This window comes from Sarcophilus harrisii, chromosome 6 (assembly GCF_902635505.1).
Source record: "Sarcophilus harrisii chromosome 6, mSarHar1.11, whole genome shotgun sequence".
NCBI lineage: Eukaryota > Metazoa > Chordata > Mammalia > Dasyuromorphia > Dasyuridae > Sarcophilus > Sarcophilus harrisii.
The window spans coordinates 74,198,813-74,220,553 of record NC_045431.1 but is presented as its reverse complement, the minus strand read 5'-3'; the positions used below and the strand labels follow the sequence as shown (position 1 = coordinate 74,220,553).

The following is a 21,741-nucleotide window of genomic DNA, read 5'->3' as shown; positions in this document are numbered from 1 at the left end:
TTTATATAGCATTTTGCAAATGTTAAAACACTATGTAAATTTTAATTATTGTTAATTGCTATTATGTTTGCTTAGTTTGATATCAGATTTTTTTAGTTCTGGGTTTCTGTAAACCATTAAAAACAACCCATTGTATATTCTAGCATTATTAATAAAAATATACTGTTCCATATGAGAGGAAGCATGGTATGTTGAAATAAATAGTGAACTTGGATTCCCAGCACCTGAGTGCAAAAAAGACAATGGACTACAATGGAAAGAGTTCTGAATTTATAGAAGACCTGGTATCAGACTTGGCTCTGTCACCTACTAGCTGTGGAATCTTGGGCAAATCACTCATTTTTCTACTCCTCAGTTTCCACATCTGTAAAATGAGAGAATTAGACTAATTGGTGTTTAAAGTCCCCTTCCAATAATAACATTCAGTCTTTTAAGTTTATAGATAGTTGAAATTTTTTTATCCCACTTGTTTTTTTCATTAAAATTGATGCTCTGTGAATATTTTATTATTCTTTCTTATATTAATATTCTTATATTATTATTATCTATTCTTCAATATTTACATTCTTGTATTATTATTCACATTGGGTATATTCTTCTACTATTATTGTTATTTTAATGGATTAAATTTTCTATTGATTATTTGGGATTGAGGGTGTTAGCCTTTAATAATAAACCTTTAACACTAATTGAGACCCAAGAGCTCTTGTCATTAAATGTTCTATGATTTTCATTTAGCTCAGTTACTAGCCCCTCAATCCTTTTCCCCTGCTTTGAAGGAATACTCCCTTTGAAAATTCAATTTTTTTATTTTAATGGCATTCAGTGGAAATATTTCTAAATTTCCCTGCCACCAAAAGCAGGAAAAAATACAAAAAAAGATTAAATCTTTATTTGATAATTCAAGGTTTTAATTGTGAGGCTTTTTAAGAATAAGATAGTGGAGGAAGACAGAACTAGGGAGTTTAGCATGATTTCTGAATATTTGTATTTGCTTTTTTAATTATTTATTTATTCTCACCCTTTCTATTCAATCACTGACTGTCTGCCAAGGGAGCCTTCTATCTGCTAACAGTGAATCTGTCCTTAACAGCCTTTCCACATCTATTTTGCTATTTCTAATCTTTTGTGGGTAGCAAAATCAACCAAACAAATTTGTTAGAATCACATCTGGAAAAAAGGATGAATGGGTTCTAGTAGAAGGCTTTTGGGCTACTTAACTATCATCCATGTGTTTTATTTCATTTGTGAACTTTATGACATCATTTTGGTTGTGGAGACTTTTTTTTTTCTGACTTCAGCTGCTTTTATTCCTAGTCCTCAGAGATATTACTTTATTTCTATTCTCTGTCTCTATCTGTTTGACTATCTATCTGTCTGTCTCTTTTTTCCCCTCTCTTTCCTCCTGAAACTCCTCTGATAGCTAAGAAAAAGCAATTTATCTTCATTTATTATTTCAAAATTTTATTATATTGTAAATGTATTTATTTTGTTTTAACCTTTATTTCTGCATTTCCCTGCTTTCTTTCAGAAAGAATCTTTGTTATTAGCAAGTTAGTTTATTTTAATCCAGGAGGGAAAAAATCCAATATGAAAATATCATGTTTGCTTCTCTTTTATACTATTATTTCTCCTCTCCCTGAGAGACCATATTCTTTTATTTCTCCCATCTCCTCTAAAACTTTCCTATCCATGGTCTCTAGCTGCAATGACTTTAAAAACATCTTTTGTTCCAAATCTTATTTTGCTTTTTTTCTTCCTGAGCTCTCAGAAGCTGTTAAGCCTCTTCATTTTCTACTTTAGGTAAAAGCAAAATCCTCCTTCTATATGTATTTGTGAGTGTGTGTATGTATAAATATATATATTATATGTTTACTTATGTGTATATAAGTATATATACACATATTCACATACATGCATATGTTATATATGTACATATATGCTATATATGTTTATTATATGCATATTTAGTTATTTTATTCTATTATATATATGTATGTATGTATATATGTATGTATGTATGTATGTACACATACACACACACACAGGGAAGACTAGAATATGAGGGCTTACTGAAACTTTTTCAAGGCTGCTTATGTCCATGAGTCCAAGAAGCTGTAATGTGCAATAGTCATACTTGGTAAAATTAGTAAAATTAACTTGACACACTGGCTAACCCAGGTTGAGGGCTTCAGACTCCTCAGTGATTTATGGGGATATCCATCCAAAGCATTTGAAGATTTCCTCTGCCAGTAAGGGTAGATGAAACCATTATTCCAATGGCCATAAAACCGTTGAAGCAGACGTTGCAAAGAACTTAGGGTTTGATAAGACATTGAAAACACCAAGGTCATCCACCACATCCTGGTCTTGTCCAACCACCAGTCATCTTGACTTCTGTCCTCTCAGTGGACTCTGATGACTTAGGAAGTGAGAGTGTAGTTGATGACTTTGTGGAAATTTATCTCACTTAAATCCAATTCATGGGCAAGTCAAGACTTCCTTCTGTGATATCATTGGTCCTCTTTAAAAATGAAGAATAAATATCATCCACATATATATTTCTTGTGTTCTCTTCCTCCTTTTGTATTCTGAAATGGGAACTATAATAGTATTTCCAATTGAATTTTATGTCTCTGCATCCACAGAAATGAGTATTTCACTTAATGTTTTTAAACAACAAGAATATCTTCACTTATTAAAATACAGCAGTATATTTGTATATATTAAAATATAGCAGACATTTTTGTGACTAACAATTGGTGAATGGCTGGGCACATTGTAGTATTGGAATGTAAGGACATATTTTAGTGTCATAAGTAATGACAAATATGACTAATCCACAGCTAGATTCAAAAGAGCAGAATCAAAAATATTATATACACAATTATTATAATTATCTTGAGTTGATGCACTGAGGTCGTACAATTAAGGTTAATTACTGATTGGACAATACTCTATTAGCATATGCTTGGAAAATGGTCCTTCCCACTCTTCTGTGCTAGCTCAATAATTGGTGTATACAGAGAAGTGTATGAGGGACTAGGGGGTGGAGTAAGACTAGTCAGCATCACTTTTGGGTGGGAAACAAAGAGGAGAGGTTGTGGAGATTCCTGTGTCCATTCCCTTCATTTCTACCCCTAAAGACCAAGAAGAAAGACCAAGGACTTTTGCTTATCCTGACTCTGGCTGATTATAAGCTATCTCATCTTCACAATTATGTACGTGAAGACAATGAGAGAGACAGACACACACACAGAGAAAGACAGAGATGGACAGACAGAGAGATGAAATGCTAAAGGAAAAACTGATTACAGATGCCCAAGGTAAAAAAAAAAAAGACTTCAGTTAAAAAATGGTAAAAATATAAGAGAAGAAAATATTTTCTTGTTTACAATAATTCAATTAGAAGATTTTGAATAGTTTTTAAGGGAAGATATTGGAGGGGCTATCACTTATTGATAATTGATTATTAAGTCAAAATAAAATGAATTAATATATTTTTAATTTAAAATATTTCAGGGATAAATAGTCTATGCTATGATTCCCATATATATGGGATTCACCTGTGCAGTCTATAAAACAACATCTAATTTTTATTATCATGGAAAGTCAGAAAGAAAATCCAGGATGTTGGCCAAATTACCAAATTACTGGTTTTTCTTAGTAGCTAGAACTACTGTCTCCATTGTGGAAAATTCCCTATCAGCTAACTTCAGAAGGAGCCAAAACATAATTTGCTGTTTACACTTGAGAAAACAAGCAAGAGCATCCTAGAGGGCCAAAGCTCCTAGCTAATACTTTCAAGGTACTAGACTGGTAAGGTTTTTGTCACCTACTTTTCTGTCTCCATGAAAATTCTATTTCTTTCTTGATTACTCCTTTGCAATAATACTTCCCTGTGTGTGTGTGTATGTGTACATACATACATACATACATATATACATACATACATATATAATAGAATAAAATAACCAAATATGCATATCATAAACATATATAGCATATATGTACATATATAACATATACATGTATGTGAATATGTGTATATATATTTATATACACATAAGTAAACATATAATATATACATATATATTTTTAAATGAAGAGCTGTAATTATGAAATAGCTTTTCTATAAACATATGATATCAATCATTTAATCAGGATCTTCAACTTTAGTTAATTTTGGATAACCATAAGTACACAATAAATTGTTTCCTGATCAACATTTTCTTCTGATTTCACAACCCAGTCTTTCCCTTCTTTCTTTTGTCTTTCTATTCATTTTCCTTTTACTCTTTTCTTCTCTCTTTCCCTTCTTTCTTTCCCTTCCTCTCTTTTCTCCCTTCCTTTCCTTCTCCCCCTTTCTTTTTCCTTTCCTTCTCCCTTTTTCTTTTTCCTTTCCTTCCTTCTTCTCTTTCTCCTTTCCTTCCCTTATCTCTTCCTCTTTCCTCCCCACATTTCTTTGCTTTCTTTCCTTCCCATTCTTCCTATTTCAACATGTTTTTAAAGGCAATAGTTTTACAGCACAGTGATTTTTAACTAAAAACAGCAATGAAGTATCAATTATTAAGTAACAATGATCATTAATTATCACCTAACCAGAAAAAAGAAAGATGGTTTCAAGAAAAATACATCTTTGGTTGAAATTTGACATGTCAGTTTAGGATCTCAGTAAAACTTATTCTTTTCAACTTATGATCTTTATAATGGAGAAAAAAAGATCTTTTTTAAACTAAAGCTTCATACATGGCATAACTGGTGTTCCTATTTGGAATCCAGCCCTTGTTTTCAGGGATTTACTGTTTTGAAAAATGTTGAATAAATTTATAGCAGAAGAGAAAATACTTCTGCCAACTACGTAAGTGCTTTGGACATAATTTGTATTCCTGCTGTTACATGCAGAGACTTGTGCCAGAGAAAAGAAGTAAAAGAAATTTGGTTTGGAAAGAAACCAGCAGTCTGGAAAGGTAGTTTTTAATCTATAAATATCTTTCTTAAGGAGAGCTGAACATGAACTAAATTTCATCTCTTAGGCAATAAAATGCATAAGATAATCAGAATGTCCCATTCATTAAAGAGGGCTTGTGGAGGATATAATTTTGTCACAAATTTTGAACTGTGTTTGGCATCAAAGGGCTCTACTGAAAAGTAATTCATGAAAGTATAAAACTACTGTAGGTTTTAGATCATAAAAAAACAAGCTGTGGATTTAGTAAGAAGAAACTCTAGATATAGAGAACATTTTTGTAAGCCTTGAAATTCTCTCACAAATGACTACTAGGGATTGGTAGGAATTGAACAATTATGACTATAACATAGTTGAGCAAGTGTATGAATCTACAGAAAATATCACTAGTCCTATTTGAGTCAACAAAGCTTCATTATGCAGATTCTGGTAACTGGGACCCTAGAACAGTGAACAAGCATGTCAAATAGACACTTCTCATAGCAGCTCTGCACCCTTGTTGGTCATGAGAGGTACCAACAAGAATCATAGAAGATTGAGGATTTTGTTGCTTTTTAAGTGTGGGGAGTAATTTTACATAAATGTTTGCATTTCTATGTCAGAGTGTAGGTTGGTATCCTTTATAGAGGGAAAGGTATAAGAAATGAAGGAATGTCTTTCATTTGTCTTTGACAAAAGACAGAAACTTTCACCTCTAGGATGGGTTGTCAAGTCAGGATTTGAGTTTGAGAAGAATAAATGAACCTTTACTTGGGAGCACCAGGTCCAGCTCTGCTGCTAAAACTGGCCCTGGGCAAGAAGGAAACAGCACCCAGTGAGTGCAGAAACAAGGGGGCAGGGGCACTGCTGGCTGTGGCAATGTGGGCAGTTGCAGGAGGGTGGAGCTCATGTTTTGGGGTTTTTGGTCAGAAGAGAGAACTAAAGGAAGCTAGAGGCACCATCTCCCCACTCCATTATTAGAGGTCCTTACATTAATACTTTATTAAAAAAAGAATTGGCAAAGAAGAAAGAACATCACCATTGAAATATATTATGAGAACAGGGAAGGCAGGAGTTCATTTTCAGAATAAGACATGTCTATCCCAAAGAGTAATGTGAAATGGTTCCCTGTTCAGAGAGAATTTATTGAAGAACTCAAAAAAGAATTTTAAAATCAAATGAGGGACATTGAAGGAAAACTAAAAATAAAACAAAATAAAAACCATCCAACAAAAACAAGAAGATTATGAAAAAAAGTAACCAACTAGAAAAGGTATAGAGTTTCATAGATGAAAATAACTTTTTGAAAATTAGAATTGGGCAAAAGAAAGCCAGTGAAGCTATGAGAAACCAAGACATAACAAAAGAGATTATAAAGAATGAGAAAACAGAACAGAATGTGAAACCTAAGAAAAATGATAGATCTGGAGAACAGATCAAGAAGAGAAAATATAAGAATAATTGGACTGCCAGAAAGTTGTAACCAAAAAGAGGACCTTAATACAATAATGTAGGAAATAATCCAAGAAAATTGTCCTGGAGTGATAGAACATGAGGGGAAAATAGAAATAGAAAAAAATCCTCTGATCATTACCTCAAAGAGATCCTTTGTGGAAAACACACAGGAATATTATTGCCAAATTTGGAAACCCCCAGATCAAAGAGAAAATTTCATAAGAAACAAGAAAAAACTATTTAAAGAACTGGAGCTACAATTAGAACTGTGCAAGAATTATTAGCAAGTACAATAAAAGACTGTAGGTCCTAATCAAATCTATTGACTATCAAAAGAAGTAGGTCTGCAGCCAAAAATATCATATCTGGCAAAATTATCTATAATTTTGAATAAGAAAAAAATAGACCAACAAACTTGCGGATTTTCAGGACTTTCTATCAACCAAGCCTGAACTTAACATTAATGTATAAGAGTCAATATCAAAAATCAATTTTAAGGAACTGAACGTGGACAAACTATTTAAACATGAACAAATTGCTTATGTTTTTTTTACATGAAGAATGTATGCTATATGTTTAATATTCACATCAACAAAGGGTAACTCAAAAGAAAGATTGGTAGAGTTAAGGTAAAAACAATAACATTATATAAATGAGGTACAGAGGGCACAGAGGCATTAGAGGGGAGAGAAGGGCTTGTAATTCTGACAATCTACTCATATCAGAACTGGGTTGAATAGGCAACACTACATATACACCATAAAGGGTATAGCACTCTCCAAAATCTATAAAGAAATTAGGGGGGAGGAATGGGTGGATAGGGAAGCAAAGGGTAGAGGAAGAAGACAAGGAAGGGATCCTTGGGTAGGGGGAAGTTAAGTAAAAGAAGGCAAATTATGGAGCAGAATTTAATTAAAGTCAGCAGGGATAGGAAAGATATATATGAGTTTTTGATCTGATACTTTATTATATATTTTGCATCCTCCCTGATGTTCTGCTGGGTACATGACATTATTCTCTTTTGTTTTACTTTATTTTGTTTTGCATTTCTTTTCTGTTTTTTTCTTATTCTGTTTTTTCAAATAAAATAAATTTTTATAAAGATATCTCTGTGTCTTCTCTCTCTCTCTTATTCTGTCTCTGTCTTTCTATGTTTATCTCACTGTATTTCTCTGTTTCTTTGTGTCTTTCTGTGTCTGTGTCTGTCTGCTTTTCTCTCACTGTCTATGTCTCTCTGTATCTTTCTGTCTCTGCATCTTTCATTCTCTCTGCCTTTCTTTGACTCACTCTATCTCTGTCTTTTTTCCCTCACTCTGTATATATCTTTTTTCTCTCACTCTGTCTGTTTGTCTCCTTCCTTTGAACCTTTCCTCCTATCCTCTGTTTCTCTCTTCACACTTCCCACCTCTGCCATGTAGCTACATGACAAGTGAGAGACATTAAATCCACCTAGGAGCAAACACACATACTCCAGACACATGCATTTACAGAAATTCAACTAAATAGGAAATAGCTACAAGGGATATGGACCCTGTCAGCAGAGAAGAACATCTGGTTACAGAGAGAAGCAGTTTCTGGGAATACAACTGAGGAACCTGCCCTGAAGAGACTGTACTTGAGAGGAACTGCATGAAAATGCTATGAAAGAAAACAAATTTCAGACCCCCTGCAGTACCAGGATCTGTGAGCTGCCTTTGTCCTTGTTGGAAGACAGAATCCTATGAGTATGCCTTAATGCTATTGAATGTTAAGCGTGAGCCCACTCTTCTTGTTGGATCCTAGAGTGGCTGAATGCTCTTCAAGTTTTATGGAGGAATTATGAATTAGATACTGCTCTGTCCTATGTCATTTAGGTAAATGTCTCTCCCAAGAGATAAGTGAGTCTAATGGCTGATTTTTAATGAGAAACGTACTACTTAAGGACTATGGGATTTGTTATTATGGGCTGCAGACCCATAAAAGTATATCCTTATCAACCATCCTTTGGAAGATGGAACCTGCCAGTGCAAATACAAGTTGAGTGAGTTGATTATATTAATCTCTAGGGGGTTAATAGAATTCCTGAAAAAAAAAAGTATTTCAAAGAGAAAAATAACCAGAACAGATAGAGAGATGTCCTAAGAAGTGCATAAAATTGGAGGATGTAAGAATAAAATGAAGTGAAGAAAAGGAATATGGGGTAGCCAGGTGGTATAGGAGATAGGATGCTGGACCTGGAGTTAGAAAAACAAAAATACAATTCTGGCTAAGTTTAGATACTTATTATATATATATATAAAGCTGAGCAAGTTACTTAATTTAACCTCTATTTGACTCAGTTTTTTCTTCTCTAAAATAAGGATAATAATATCATTTACTTTCTAGGATTGTTGTGAAAATCAAATGTGATAAATTGTACATCACTTAGCACTGATGTATAATGATTATTAATACTTATCACTTAAAACTATATGATAAATATAAGGCTTTTTTTTCCTGTAGAGGCAGAAGGTAGACCACCTTAGGAAAAAAAAAACCTTGTGTTCTAAGAAGTGGTGAAATATATCTACATGTACTGTCAGGAGAAAGATTATATCATATTGGTTATAAGAGGATCAGCTGAATAGTGGTTTTTGAAAACTTTCTTCTGGGAGGTAATGAGACAATTACATGTCAATATAGAAGTTTATGATCTTCTGAGGCATAAATCTAAATCGTAATAGAAAGTCTCCTTAGACTCACTCAATTTGACAACTATTACTCCACTAGCAACTATTGATATGAAGAAAATTTATACTATCGGATATCATATAAAAGGCACTGCTGAGAATTTTGAAATCCTGGGCAACAAAGTTAGGACATTAGGGGCAGAGTTGGTATTCTCACTACTGCAGACTAAAGCAGCACTACTGCTGCTCACTAATGAAGGTTTCAGAGGAAGTAAATAGTTGGTTTAAAAGATGGTATTTTTAAGAATTGGAATTGGAAGATTTCAAAGAAAAAAGGCAATTTGAGGAAGTAAATAGTTGGTTAAGAAGATGGTGTTCAAAAATGGGTTTTGGATCTCTGGATTATGGCTTAAAATATTAGAATGATGGGCTAATGACAGGGCTTGGACTACATACAAATAAAGACTGGTAAAAATAAAAATTTCCTACAGTTTAATAAATTTCATTAGAGACCTTAAATTGAAAAATGTTGTGGAGTGTGAGTATGTGGGAAATGGAATGAAGGATAAAAAAAATCCATTTTAATCATTAGTATTTCTGTATATTACCAATAAAACAAAGTAAGTAAGAAGAGATAGCAATGGACATTCTATTTAAAATAATAGTTATATAAAAAAAATTGGGAGTCTATCTACTAATAAAAATATAGGAATTATATGAGCACAGTTATAAAATATTTTACAAAAATAAAAAACTAAGTTATTAGAGAATTAATAATGTTAACATAATAAAATTAATACTGGTAGGTCAGAATAATATAATAAAAAAGCAAATACTATATAAATTAATTTACTTGTTTTGGGCCATGCCAAACAATCAAAGTTTATTTTATAGAGCTTAAAAAACTACATTTCTCAACAAAAACAAAAATAAAGAATCTCAAGAGATATATTTTAAGTAGTAAATACCAAATATCAAACAATATTACAAAGTAATAATTTATGGAAACTAATATGGCAGAAACAAGGCATTGATCCACACTTAACACCGTACACCAAGATAAGGTCAAAATGGGTTCATGACCTAGGCATAAAGAATGAAATTATTAATAAATTAGAGGAATACAGGATAGTTTACCTCTCAGACCTGTGGAAGGGGAAGGAATTTATGACCAATGAAGAACTAGAGACCATTACTGATCACAAAATAGAAAATTTCGACTATACCAAACTGAAAAGTTTTTGTACAAACAAAACTAATGCAGACAAGATTAGAAGGGAAGCAAAAAACTGGGAAAATATTTTTACAGTCAAAGGTTCTGATAAAGGCCTCATTTTCAAAATATATAGAGAATTAACTCTAATTTATAAAAAAATCAAGCCATCCTCCAATTGAAAAATGGTCAAAGGATATGAACAGACAATTCTCAGATAAAGAAATTGAAACTATTTCTAGTCATATGAAAAGATGCTCTAAGTCATTATTATTCAGAGAAATGCAAATTAAGACAACTCTAAGATACCACTACACACCTGTCAGATTGGCTAAGATGACAGGAAAAAATAATGATGATTGTTGGAGGGGATGCGGGAAAACTGGGATACTGATGCATTGTTGGTGGAGTTGTGAACGAATCCAACCATTCTGGAGAGCGATTTGGAACTATGCTCAAAAAGTTATCAAACTGTGCATACCCTTTGATCCAGCAGTGTTACTACTGGGCTTATATCCCAAAGAGATCATAAAGAAGAAAAAGGGACCTGTATGTGCACGAATGTTTGTGGCCTGTTTGTAGTGGCTAGAAACTGGAAACTGAGTGGATGCCCATCAGTTGGAGAATGGCTGAATAAATTGTGGTATATGAATATTATGGAATATTATTGTTCTGTAAGAAATAACCAACAGGATGATTTCAGAAAGGCCTGGAGAGACTTACACGAACTGATGCTGAGTGAAATGAGCAGGACCAGGAGATCATTATATACTTCAACAACAATACTAGATGATGACCAGTTCTGATGGATCAGGCCATCCTCAGCAACGAGATCAACCAAATCATTTCTAATGGAGCAGTAATGAACTGAACTAGCTATGCCCAGAAAAAGAACTCTGGGAGATGACTAAAAACCATTACATTGAATTCCCAATCCCTATATTTATGCCCACCTGCATTTTTGATTTCCTTCACAAGCTAATTGTACAATATTTCAGAGTCTGATTCTTTTTGTACAGCAAAATAACAGTTTGGTCATGTATACTTATTGTTTATCTAATTTATATTTTAATATATTTAATATCTACTGGTCATCCTGCCATCTGGGGGAGGGAGTGGGGGGTAAGAGGTGAAAAATTGGAACAAGAGGTTTGGCAATTGTCAATGCTGTAAAGTTACCCATACATATAACCTGTAAATAAAAGGCTATTAAAAAAAACAAAGTAATAATTGAGATATTTTTGGTATTGATTACAAAACACAGAAGCAAATTTTTAGAATAAGTTAAGGGCAAAACATAGAAACACAAATGAATATAATAGTTACTGTTTGATAACCCTAAACAACTCGGCTATGAAAGTACAGACTCATTATTTGTTAAAACAACAAAAACTATTGGAAAAAACTAAAAAAATACAGGCAGAAATTACATGACTTAAAAGATGACATTATAAACAAATTAGAGGAACAAGGACACAATTGCCTTTTGGATCTTTGGATAGGGCAAACAAAGTGGGAAATGGCAATTGTTGGGAAAAAATAAGGAAAGTTAACATATAAATGTGCTGTGAATGATGGACAGAGGGAGAGAGACAGAGAGAGACGGACAGACAGAGACAGTGAAACAGAGAGAGAGACAGAGACAAAGGAGGGAGAGAAGAGGGAGGAAGAGAACACACACATATTTTTCTATATGTGAAATAATATTTATAGCAGTATAGATATAGTGTAATGATATTTACAACATCTCTTTTAGTGGCTTTAAAGAATTAGAAGTAATATTTATCACTTGAGGAATGGCTGAACAAATTATCATATATGTATATTCATATGTACGATAGTATATTCATATACTATTGTCCTACTAAAAGAAATAATGAAATAAAAATTATGAGTGATCTGGGAAGATTTAGGTGAAATAGTGTAGAGTTAGATGAGCAGAATCTGGACTATGATTTCTTCAATAACAATGTTATAGAGGGGGCATTTAGATGGCACAATGGATAGAGCCCTGGTTCTGAAGTCGGGAGGACCTGAGTTCAAATCCAGTGTCAGACACTTATTAGCTGTGTAACCCCGGGCAAGTCACTCAACCCTAATTGCCTTGCAAAAAAAATTAAAAAGAAAAAAAAGAAAAGAGACTTTGAAAGACTTGAGTACACTGATCAATGCAAAGACAAATCATGCAAAAGACTGATGAGAAAACATGCTTTCCACCTCTTGACCAAGAAGACTAAGAGATGGATTTAAGATCCAAGCAAGACATAGCTGATTGTAGGTGGGATTTTTTTCTCAACTATTTGTATTTTTTAATTAAAATTTTTATTTTGTTTTTAATTTATGGCATAAAATATTTCTATGACAGATAATAAAAAGATTGCAAATCTATTATATATAACTTGCTATTCCTTTTATATATATATATATATATATATATATAATTAAGTTATCATGTTTTCCCTTTTTTCCTCCTTTGCCCTGCCTCTACTCTAGAGGTGATTGCTGTTTTACACTTTTAAAAATAGTTTGCATTCTCATAATTTGCATTTCATTAGAGCTGTCCAGATCACTTTTGTTTGTGTGTATGTGTGTTTGGGATCTGATTATACTTTCTCCATTTTGTACTTGGGAAATTTATATTTTTTTTAGTTAAATAGAAGAATGTACATGTATTCCTATTTTATTCACCATGTCACTTTTGTGGTTCTCCATATATTTTGAGATTACTGACAGGGGTTCAGCAATAACCACCACTACTTATCTCAGTACCACAGGAAGTGAATTTGATTTTAGATGTCTTTATTAAAGGCATATGATATAGAAAGAGGAGAATGATAAGTCTTTTATACTCTTTGCCCTGGGACCAATCACATTTGGAGCACTGTATCTGATTCTAGTCAGATGTCAGCTATCTAAAAACAAAAATACTTCTTAAAAATTAGATCTATTACAACATATAACTGTCTCAGCAGATCATGGCGTCCTTCTAAGTCAGGGATTCTTACCCTGTGATCCGTGGATTCATATATACTGAGTTAATAAATTGGGGAAGCAGCATATGAATTCAAATGGGGAAAATTAACATCTTTATCATCAGTAAAATCACCCTGAAATTTAGTGTTTCCTTTAATCATGAATAAAGCCTACAAACATAATTCTGGAAAAGAATCCATTTCACCAGACTATCAGAGGGATCCACAACACAAAAAAGATTAAGAATCTCTCTTCTAATTGGTAGTCAAGTGAAGACTGGATAATCACTTACCTGGGATGCTATTGTTCAATCATTTTTCAATCACGTCTGACTTTTTGTGATCCCATTTCAAGTTTTCTTGGCAAAGATAGTGGAGTAGTTTGGCATTTCCTTCTCCAGCTCATTATACTGATGATGAAAATGTTAATGAACTAAACCTGAAGTGCCACAGATAAGAATTCATCTGATCCCTACCAAAAAAAAAATCTATAATGATGACATCTATAAAGTTGGAGACTCCTGATCTCCATCCAACTCCATTGGGTCCATACTGCTGAGTGCTCCCAACTCTAATCCATGGTTATATGAGTGATTCACAGTGTCTCTCCAAACTATTCTGCTTACTTCCTGCCTCCCTCTATCATCCCATTCTCTGTCCCCATGCTGTTTACCCATGTACCCTTTACCTTTCCTCGCTTATCTCTGTATTTTCTCTGTTTTTAGGTCCTATACCTTCTGTTTCTAATTAAAATGTAATTTCCCTTCTGCCATTGTGATCTTTCTCAAGACGTACTTAAAGAATGAAGCATGTTTGCCCCATTTTATAATTTCATTCATTAATTAGTAATTCAACTGCACTACTAAATAATTATTTATTTTATATTAATATATTATTGTATTATATAGTATATAACTATATACAATATAATATATATATAATTATATAATAATATACATAAAATATATTAAATATACCACATCACACCATGTCAACTATATGACATGATGGATAGAGCACTTGATCTTGATTTAGGAAAGCTTGAGTTCAAATGTTGCTTTAGACATTTATTAACTGTGTAACCCTGGGCAAATCAGTTAACCTTTCTTTCCTCATCTCTGAAAGGGGGGTGATGATGTTATAACCATTAGGATTGTTGTGAGAATAAAATAAGATGGTATTTACTAATTGCTGCTTGGTAACATGACTCATAAAGCAATGTTAAAATAAATTATTAGGAAAAAAACTTGGTAAACTTTAATGTGCTACAAATGATAATAATAATAATAGTCAGTAGTAGTAGTAATATTTGACATTTATCTAGCACTCATTATAGAATAAGCATTGTGCTAAGTGCTTCACAATTATTATTTCATTTGATCCACCCAACAATCCTGGGAGGTAGACATTATTATTATTCCCATTTTACAAATAATATAACAAACAGGTTAAGTGTCTGGTCCAAGATCTCACAGCCATATTTGAACAGAAGACCCTGACTTCTGGCCCAGTGATCTACCCACTAGACTGCGGCTGTTACTGCTCCTGCTGCAGCTGCTATTGTTTTGCTTGGATCCATATGTATTACAGCTCTTAGTGCCACCCTGTTGAAGGGAATATTTTGGAGGCATAAAAGTTGAAGATGTAAGCTTGAGAATATCATTTAATTTTTCTTGACCTGAAACTTTGGTGTTCAATGATGTGGTGCATCTTTTGTCTATCTATACCTTTCTTTGAATTCTTTTGGGGCTAATACAGATAATCACTTAGCAAAAGGCAGTCCATGTTAGGTTATCATTAGACCTGAATTACTTCCATTTAAACCAGCATGGATAGTCTCCTAAATCTGTTTTCCAAATTGAAGATCGTGTATTTTTAAATTAGCAGGAAACAGGAATTCAGGTTAGGGGAAAACCATCAGTCTTTATTCTCAGTGAAGAAGGATCAGAGGTGGAAGAGAATCGGTGATAGCAATGTGTGCAGCTGAGTCAAGAAGCTAGCTCGACCAAAAAAAAAAAAAAAAAAAAAAAAAGAAGCTAGCTCGACCAGCAGCCACACAACCAGCAGCTCGGAGTCTTGAATCCAGGCCCAATCTCCCCCAGCTTCTCTTCCTGTCTCTCTCTCTCTGCCTCCACCCACCAAAATCGTCATTTCCTATACAACACATCAAGACTTGCAAGGAGAGTGGGCAGGGACCATTCTTTATCCAATCATGTATATTAATAGAGTATAGCCCAATTACTATCTAGCCTCACATACTTGGGACCTCAGTGCATCAACTCAAACCTCAGCCCATTACACCAAATCATCGAATCGAATCTTTATATTACCATTTTAAATACTCGTTGATTATTGATTTAAAATAAAAGTATATTGGAGACTTTATTCTCTTTAAAATCTTTAGAGGGCACACATACAACAGCATTTTGAAATGGCTGCATTTACTTGGACAAATTGCTTTAATTTTTGCAGGGAAGGGTTTTTGCTGGTGGTAGCAAAAAGTAGCCATTGACAAAGAATCTCATCAACTAAAAAAATGATTATATTGTACTGATAGCCCAGAAGCAACACTTCTCTTTCACCACTGAAAGAGCATTTTCATTCCTAATGATACTTGCATCTTAATATATGTTTGTGCGACTCTGAAAATCTCTACAATGGACTTTGTTTCTATGGTTACTGTTGTCATAGAATGGTTAAGCTTATTAAATAGTTGTATATCTCCTATTGTATTTTTCTACTATGTTCACTAGTTTGGATATGGTCAAAATGCCTTGCATGACCATTGACAAAAGCTTCACTATAATAATATCAAAGATAAATACATGCAGAAGCTATATTAGAGGATTGGCTTTGGAGGCTTGGTGAGTTTATCTAGTTGGAATCCTGCCTCTTGGAGGATATTAGCTGTGTGACTTTGGGCAAGTAATTAGTTCATACTGAATTTCAGGAAAGTTGATCCATAGTGGTGGAGAGGTACCCTTTTATCAATGAATTCTCAAGTCATGGATGTATTTGTAAATAAGGTATATATTCATTTAGCAGACCTAGATCAAGTCTCCTACTAGGGATACAAAGATGGCACATGAGCTCTTAGTCTCTGTGGAGATGAGACATTTACACAACTTACTGAAGTCTAAAGTAAAATATATTAAAAAAATGGAAGTTCAGAGGAGAAAGAAATTATTTCTAGTTAAATGGAAAAATGAAAATCAAGGAAGACATTAAAGAGGACATGGTCATTGGAGTGCATCTCAAAGTATAGGAAGGATTTCAACAGCTAGAGATGGGATCATCAGATGAATGGATGAACTGGGACACAAAAGTTGGAAAAGGCATGTTTAGGTTAATGAATGAGACTTTAAAGACTGCCTTCTGTTTTGTATTTATCTTATAGGTTCTAATTTATTTTTATGTTATTTCCCTCCTTTGAACATAAACTCCTTGAAGTCAGAGACTGTTTTTGTTTTTTCTTTGTATTCCTAGAGTTTTCTCTTTTTTTGAACTCCTGAGCATATATTAAGATTAATAAATACTTATTGATTGATTGTTCCGAGAAATGAACATATATTCTTAGAGTTCTTTTCTTTTTTAATTAAAATATTAATTCATAATTTTATACCTTTTTCATTTATATAACCTTTCTCTCTATTCTCAACTCCTCTGACTAAATAAATCAACCCTTGTTATAAAGATTAAAAAAGGAAATGGAAGAAAAATCAGTTTGGCAAAATTTGCCAATGGATCAAACATATTTGACTTTGGTTTATCAGGGACTTTTCTTTCTTGGGCTTTTTTATAGAAGTAGATCTGCAGATATATAAATATTTCCCTTACACAGAAATATACTATATCAGGGATAAAAAAGAGAAAGAGAGAGATTTTGATACAAATATGTATATGTCTATCTACCCACATAACTGCATGTGTATGCATTTGTGTAAATGTGTGGTCATATATGTGATTATCTCTATATTCATCTATCTACCTATGTCTAGCAGTGAGCCAAAAGATATGAGCATTTTTAGTCAGTTTTTTAGCATAATTCCAGATTGCTTTCCAGACTGGTTGTACCAATTCACAACTCCATTAATGATATATTACTGTGCTAGTATTTCTACTTAGAATTATTTTCACATGAAACCTACTCATTATTTTTTTAACCTTGTTTGACTTGAAAACAGTGTAATAGTTTCCAACAAAAATTTACCAATATCTGTACTAGACAGCTGTGTGAAGTACTTTATAGAAAGTCAATGTATCATAGTTAAACCAAACTATACAGGAAAAAAAATATTTATATCTACCAACCTAACAAAATCTGTTGAAGCAGAAATATTTTGTTACAAGATTTTTATTACTTAATGAACAACAGAGAGATACAAAATATTATTAGAATTAAGAAAGAAAGTGTTGAAAAAACTAAAAAGAAAACTCATAAACCCAACTTTTCTTCTTTCCTTCCCCCCCCCCAATAATTTAGGCTTACAACCTCAAGATAATCTTTGATTCTTCCTTATTTTTTATCCTTCCTCTCTAGTCAACAGCTGATTCCTATTAATTTCTAAGTGCTACATATATTGTATCCATTGTGACCTATTTAACATGTATAGGAGTGCTTGCCATCCAGGGGAGGGGGTAGAAGGAGGGAGGGGAAAAACTGGAACAGAAGTGAGTGCAAGGGATAATGTTGTAAAAAATTACCCAGGCATGGCTTCTGTCAATAAAACGTTATAATTAAAAAAAAATAAAAAAACAAAAAAATTTCTATAAAAAGTTATAATAATTAAAAAATAAAAAAATGAACAAAAAATTTCTAAGTGCTGAGGATAAAAAGATAAAAAACCAACATTTGTTACCTTCAACTTTACATTCTGATTATATTTAAAAATAAATCTATATGTACACACACAATGTCATACTCATATACAGAGATAATAAACACAAAAGCTTATTTGAATATGTATACATCGCTATATGTTTAATAATAATTTTATAACAAGTGTTTCCAATCCTGAGCAAGAAAGAAATCAGGAGAGGAAAGCATAAGTAGGCTAATTTTTGAGTAAGAGGATGATATGATCATAGGGCAGCTAGGTAGCACCATAATGCACAGAGTGCAACCTTGAGTCAGGAAGACTCAGCCTCCTAAGTTTAAATTTGGCCTTAGCACAATAGTAGGTGTGTGACACTGGCCAAATCACTTAACTCTGTTGGCCTCAGTTCCTCATCTGTAAAAGCAAGCTAATGTCTCTCAGACTGCTTAAGAGAACGGGAAAAGATAATGAGGAATGTTGGAGGAGATGTGGGAAAACTGGGACACTAATGCATTATGGGGGGAGTTGTGAATTGATCCAATCATTCTGGAGAGCAATTTGGAGCTATGCCCAAACAGTGCATACCCATTGATTTTCTAATGTTTTAAAAGAGTTTTTAATGTTTCTAATGAGTCTGTATCTCAAAGAGATCATAAAGGAGGGAAAGGACCCCACATGTGCAAAAATATTTGTAGCAACCCTTCTTTTGTGGCAAGAAATTAGAAACTGAGTGGATGCCCATCAATTGGGGAATGGCTGAATAAGTTATAGTGTATTTGAATGTTATGGAATATTACTTTTCTATAAGAAACAGTCAGCAGGATGATTTCAGTGAGGCCTGGAGAGACTTACATGAACTGATGCTAAGTGAAGCGAGTCGAGCCAAGAGAACATTATACAATGCAACAAGAAGTTATCTGATGATCAGTTGTGATGGACTTGGCTTTTCTCAACAATGAGGTCATTCTCAAGGAAATTCTAATAAACTTGTGATAGAAAGTGCCATCCACATCCTGAAAGAGAACTATGAAGACTGAATGTGAATCAAAGCATAGTATTTCACCATTTTGTTGTTGTTCGTTTGCTTGGTTCTTCTTGTTTTTCTCCTTTTTCCTCCCTTTTGATCTGATTTTTTTTTGTTCAGCATGATGAATATGGAAATGTGTTTTGAAGAATTGCACGTGTTTAACCTGTTTCATATTGCTTGCTGTCTTGTAGAGTGGGGATCAGGGAGGAAAGAGAAAAATTTGGAACACAAGGTTTTGTGAAGGTGAATGCAGAAAACTGTTTTCAAATGTATTTGGAAAAATAAAATACCATAAAAAAAGAAATGTAGAAAGAAAAAAAAATTAAAAAGTGAGTTAGAGAAGTAACCACTCTTATATTTCCACTAAAAGACTCCAAATGGGTCACAAATTTGGTTATGACTGAAACAATTCAATAAATAAATATGGTCACACCTATGGTATAGGAATATCAGGTTATGGAAACTGGATCGAGAGGGGACAGGCTAACTGCCAGGAAAAGACAAATTTAGGAAGCTTTAATAGGTAAAAAATAATGAAAGTCTAAATTAGGATAGGGGGAATGTAAGTGGAAATAGAAGAGAGTACCTATGAAAAATGATGTAGAGGAAGCATTGACAAGACAGATAGATGCAAGGGGCTGAATGAAAGTGCAGAGTTGAAGGTGATTAGATTAAAAATCAAAATGATGGAGAAAAAGGTAGTATCCTTAGCAAAAACAGGAAAGGGGAGTAGTTTCAGTGGGGAACAGAATGAGTTCTGTTTTATGTGTTATAATAATAATTAACAAATCAATAGTGATAGCTCATATTTATATACTGCTTGAATGTTTGCAAAGTGCTGAAAAACATGATCTTATTTTATCCTCAGATCAACTCTTTAAGGTAAGTGCTATTGTTATCCCCATTTTACAGATGAGGAAACTGAGCCTTGATGAGATTGTGATTTACCTATTATCACACAACTAAATCCTTACCTTGGATATAAACCCAGCATTCTAAATCAGTACTAACATAAAAAGAAGAAAATATTGAGAGTGGAGATGAGTTATGAATTATTGTGATTGATACATTTTATAGCTTCTAACTAGGAGTTCTTGAATGGAAAGGAGGGAATGATCTTGGAATTTGAAAGATATTTCAGAGACAGAATGAAAACGACTGAGATACTGATGGGATATGGTATTGGGGCTGATGAGGAACAGGGAGAAATAAATAAGATTTCCATGTTTTTGGGCCAAAATGAAAAAGATTGGTGGTCCCATTAACAAAATGAAGAATTTAGAAAAAGGAGTAGTTTGAGAAAACGATGAGTACAGGTTTTTAATATGCTAAACTCTTGTACTGATCCTTTTTCAAGATGAAATTTTTGTTCCTGGATTTTGGTTCAGCCAGCATGCAAACAAGGCAAGAGATGCCATAATGTTAGTCTCATGATTCAAATGTGCAATATCAATAATATGAGCCTAGCTGACAAGATTGAATACTAACAGTGTGTCGGCAGAGTCTGTTTTGTGAAACTATAAATTCTTTACTCCTTTTGTCCTTTGAAATTTATTTGCTCTAATGTAATATTTTAAACTCAGCTCCCTGAATAATCTAAGAAAGCAGAACCATTTCTGTTTCTGTCAGTCTAGTATTCAGAGCTATAAAGCTTATTTACTAGCTTTAAAACAAACAAACAAAAACTACAATAATTCTCGAATGCATTTTTCCAGAAAAAAATAAGACAATTTTATTTTTTGTCCTTTGACAAATTCTGATTGTATGAGATGGTGACGACTATTATGTCTACTGATGTTACTTGTGTGACTCGGGAGTCTTCATGTTGCAAGCTGCGAACTCTTTTGTGTTGGCCATATCAATATTACAATCATTGTGTTGTTGATTTAAAAGCTGGAAAGGACTTCCTTCCTTTTATAAGCAAGGCAAACTGAGGCCCAACGTGATTAAGGTCATACAGGTAGAATTATGAGCAAGTCATTCACCCTCTCTTAGCTTCAGATTCCTTATTTGCAAAATGAAAAGGGTGTATTTAAAATTATATCAACACCTTTTCTAGATTTAAATATTTGAACTCATGAATGCAGACCCCCTGACGCCAATTCCAATGCTATTATCTACTACCCACCTTTTTAAACTGTAGTTAACAACCCCCATATGGGGTAACTGAATGTGAAGTGTTGTGAAATTACAACTTATTACCAGCAAATGTTTGATTTGTATTCTGTTTTATATACCTATATAACTGGAGTCACATAAAACTTTCTTGAGTGAAAAGGGATTGTGAATGGGAAAAGCTTAAGAAGGTCTGATCTAGGGGCAGCTAGGTAGCACAGTGGATAGAGCACCAGCCTTGAAGTCAGGAGGACCTGAGTTCAAATTTGTCTCAGACACTTAACACTTTCCAGGTGTGTGACCCTGGGCAAGTCATTAACCCCAATTACCTCAGCAAAAAAAAAAAAAAAAAAAAAAAAAGCCTAATCTACTATAATATGCTGCTTTCTGTCATAAACAAGCAGTCTCTATCAGGAGGAAAATTAAGAACAGGGCAATATGAGCATCACTTTTTATATCAATATCCACTTGGCTTTTCATCTTCAAATCTCGTGGCAAAGAAGTTTTAGGGAGAAGTTCAAAAGGAAAAGTAAACTAGAACTGAGA

At 33.4% G+C, this 21,741-nt stretch overlaps 1 protein-coding gene across 3 annotated transcripts in view; it reads left to right on the top strand.

The window, feature by feature from the left end:
- Positions 1-21,741, top strand: part of IQCM (IQ motif containing M) — a 494,659-nt gene that overhangs the window by 433,411 nt on the left and 39,507 nt on the right. The gene's annotated exons all lie outside the window — the stretch shown is intronic.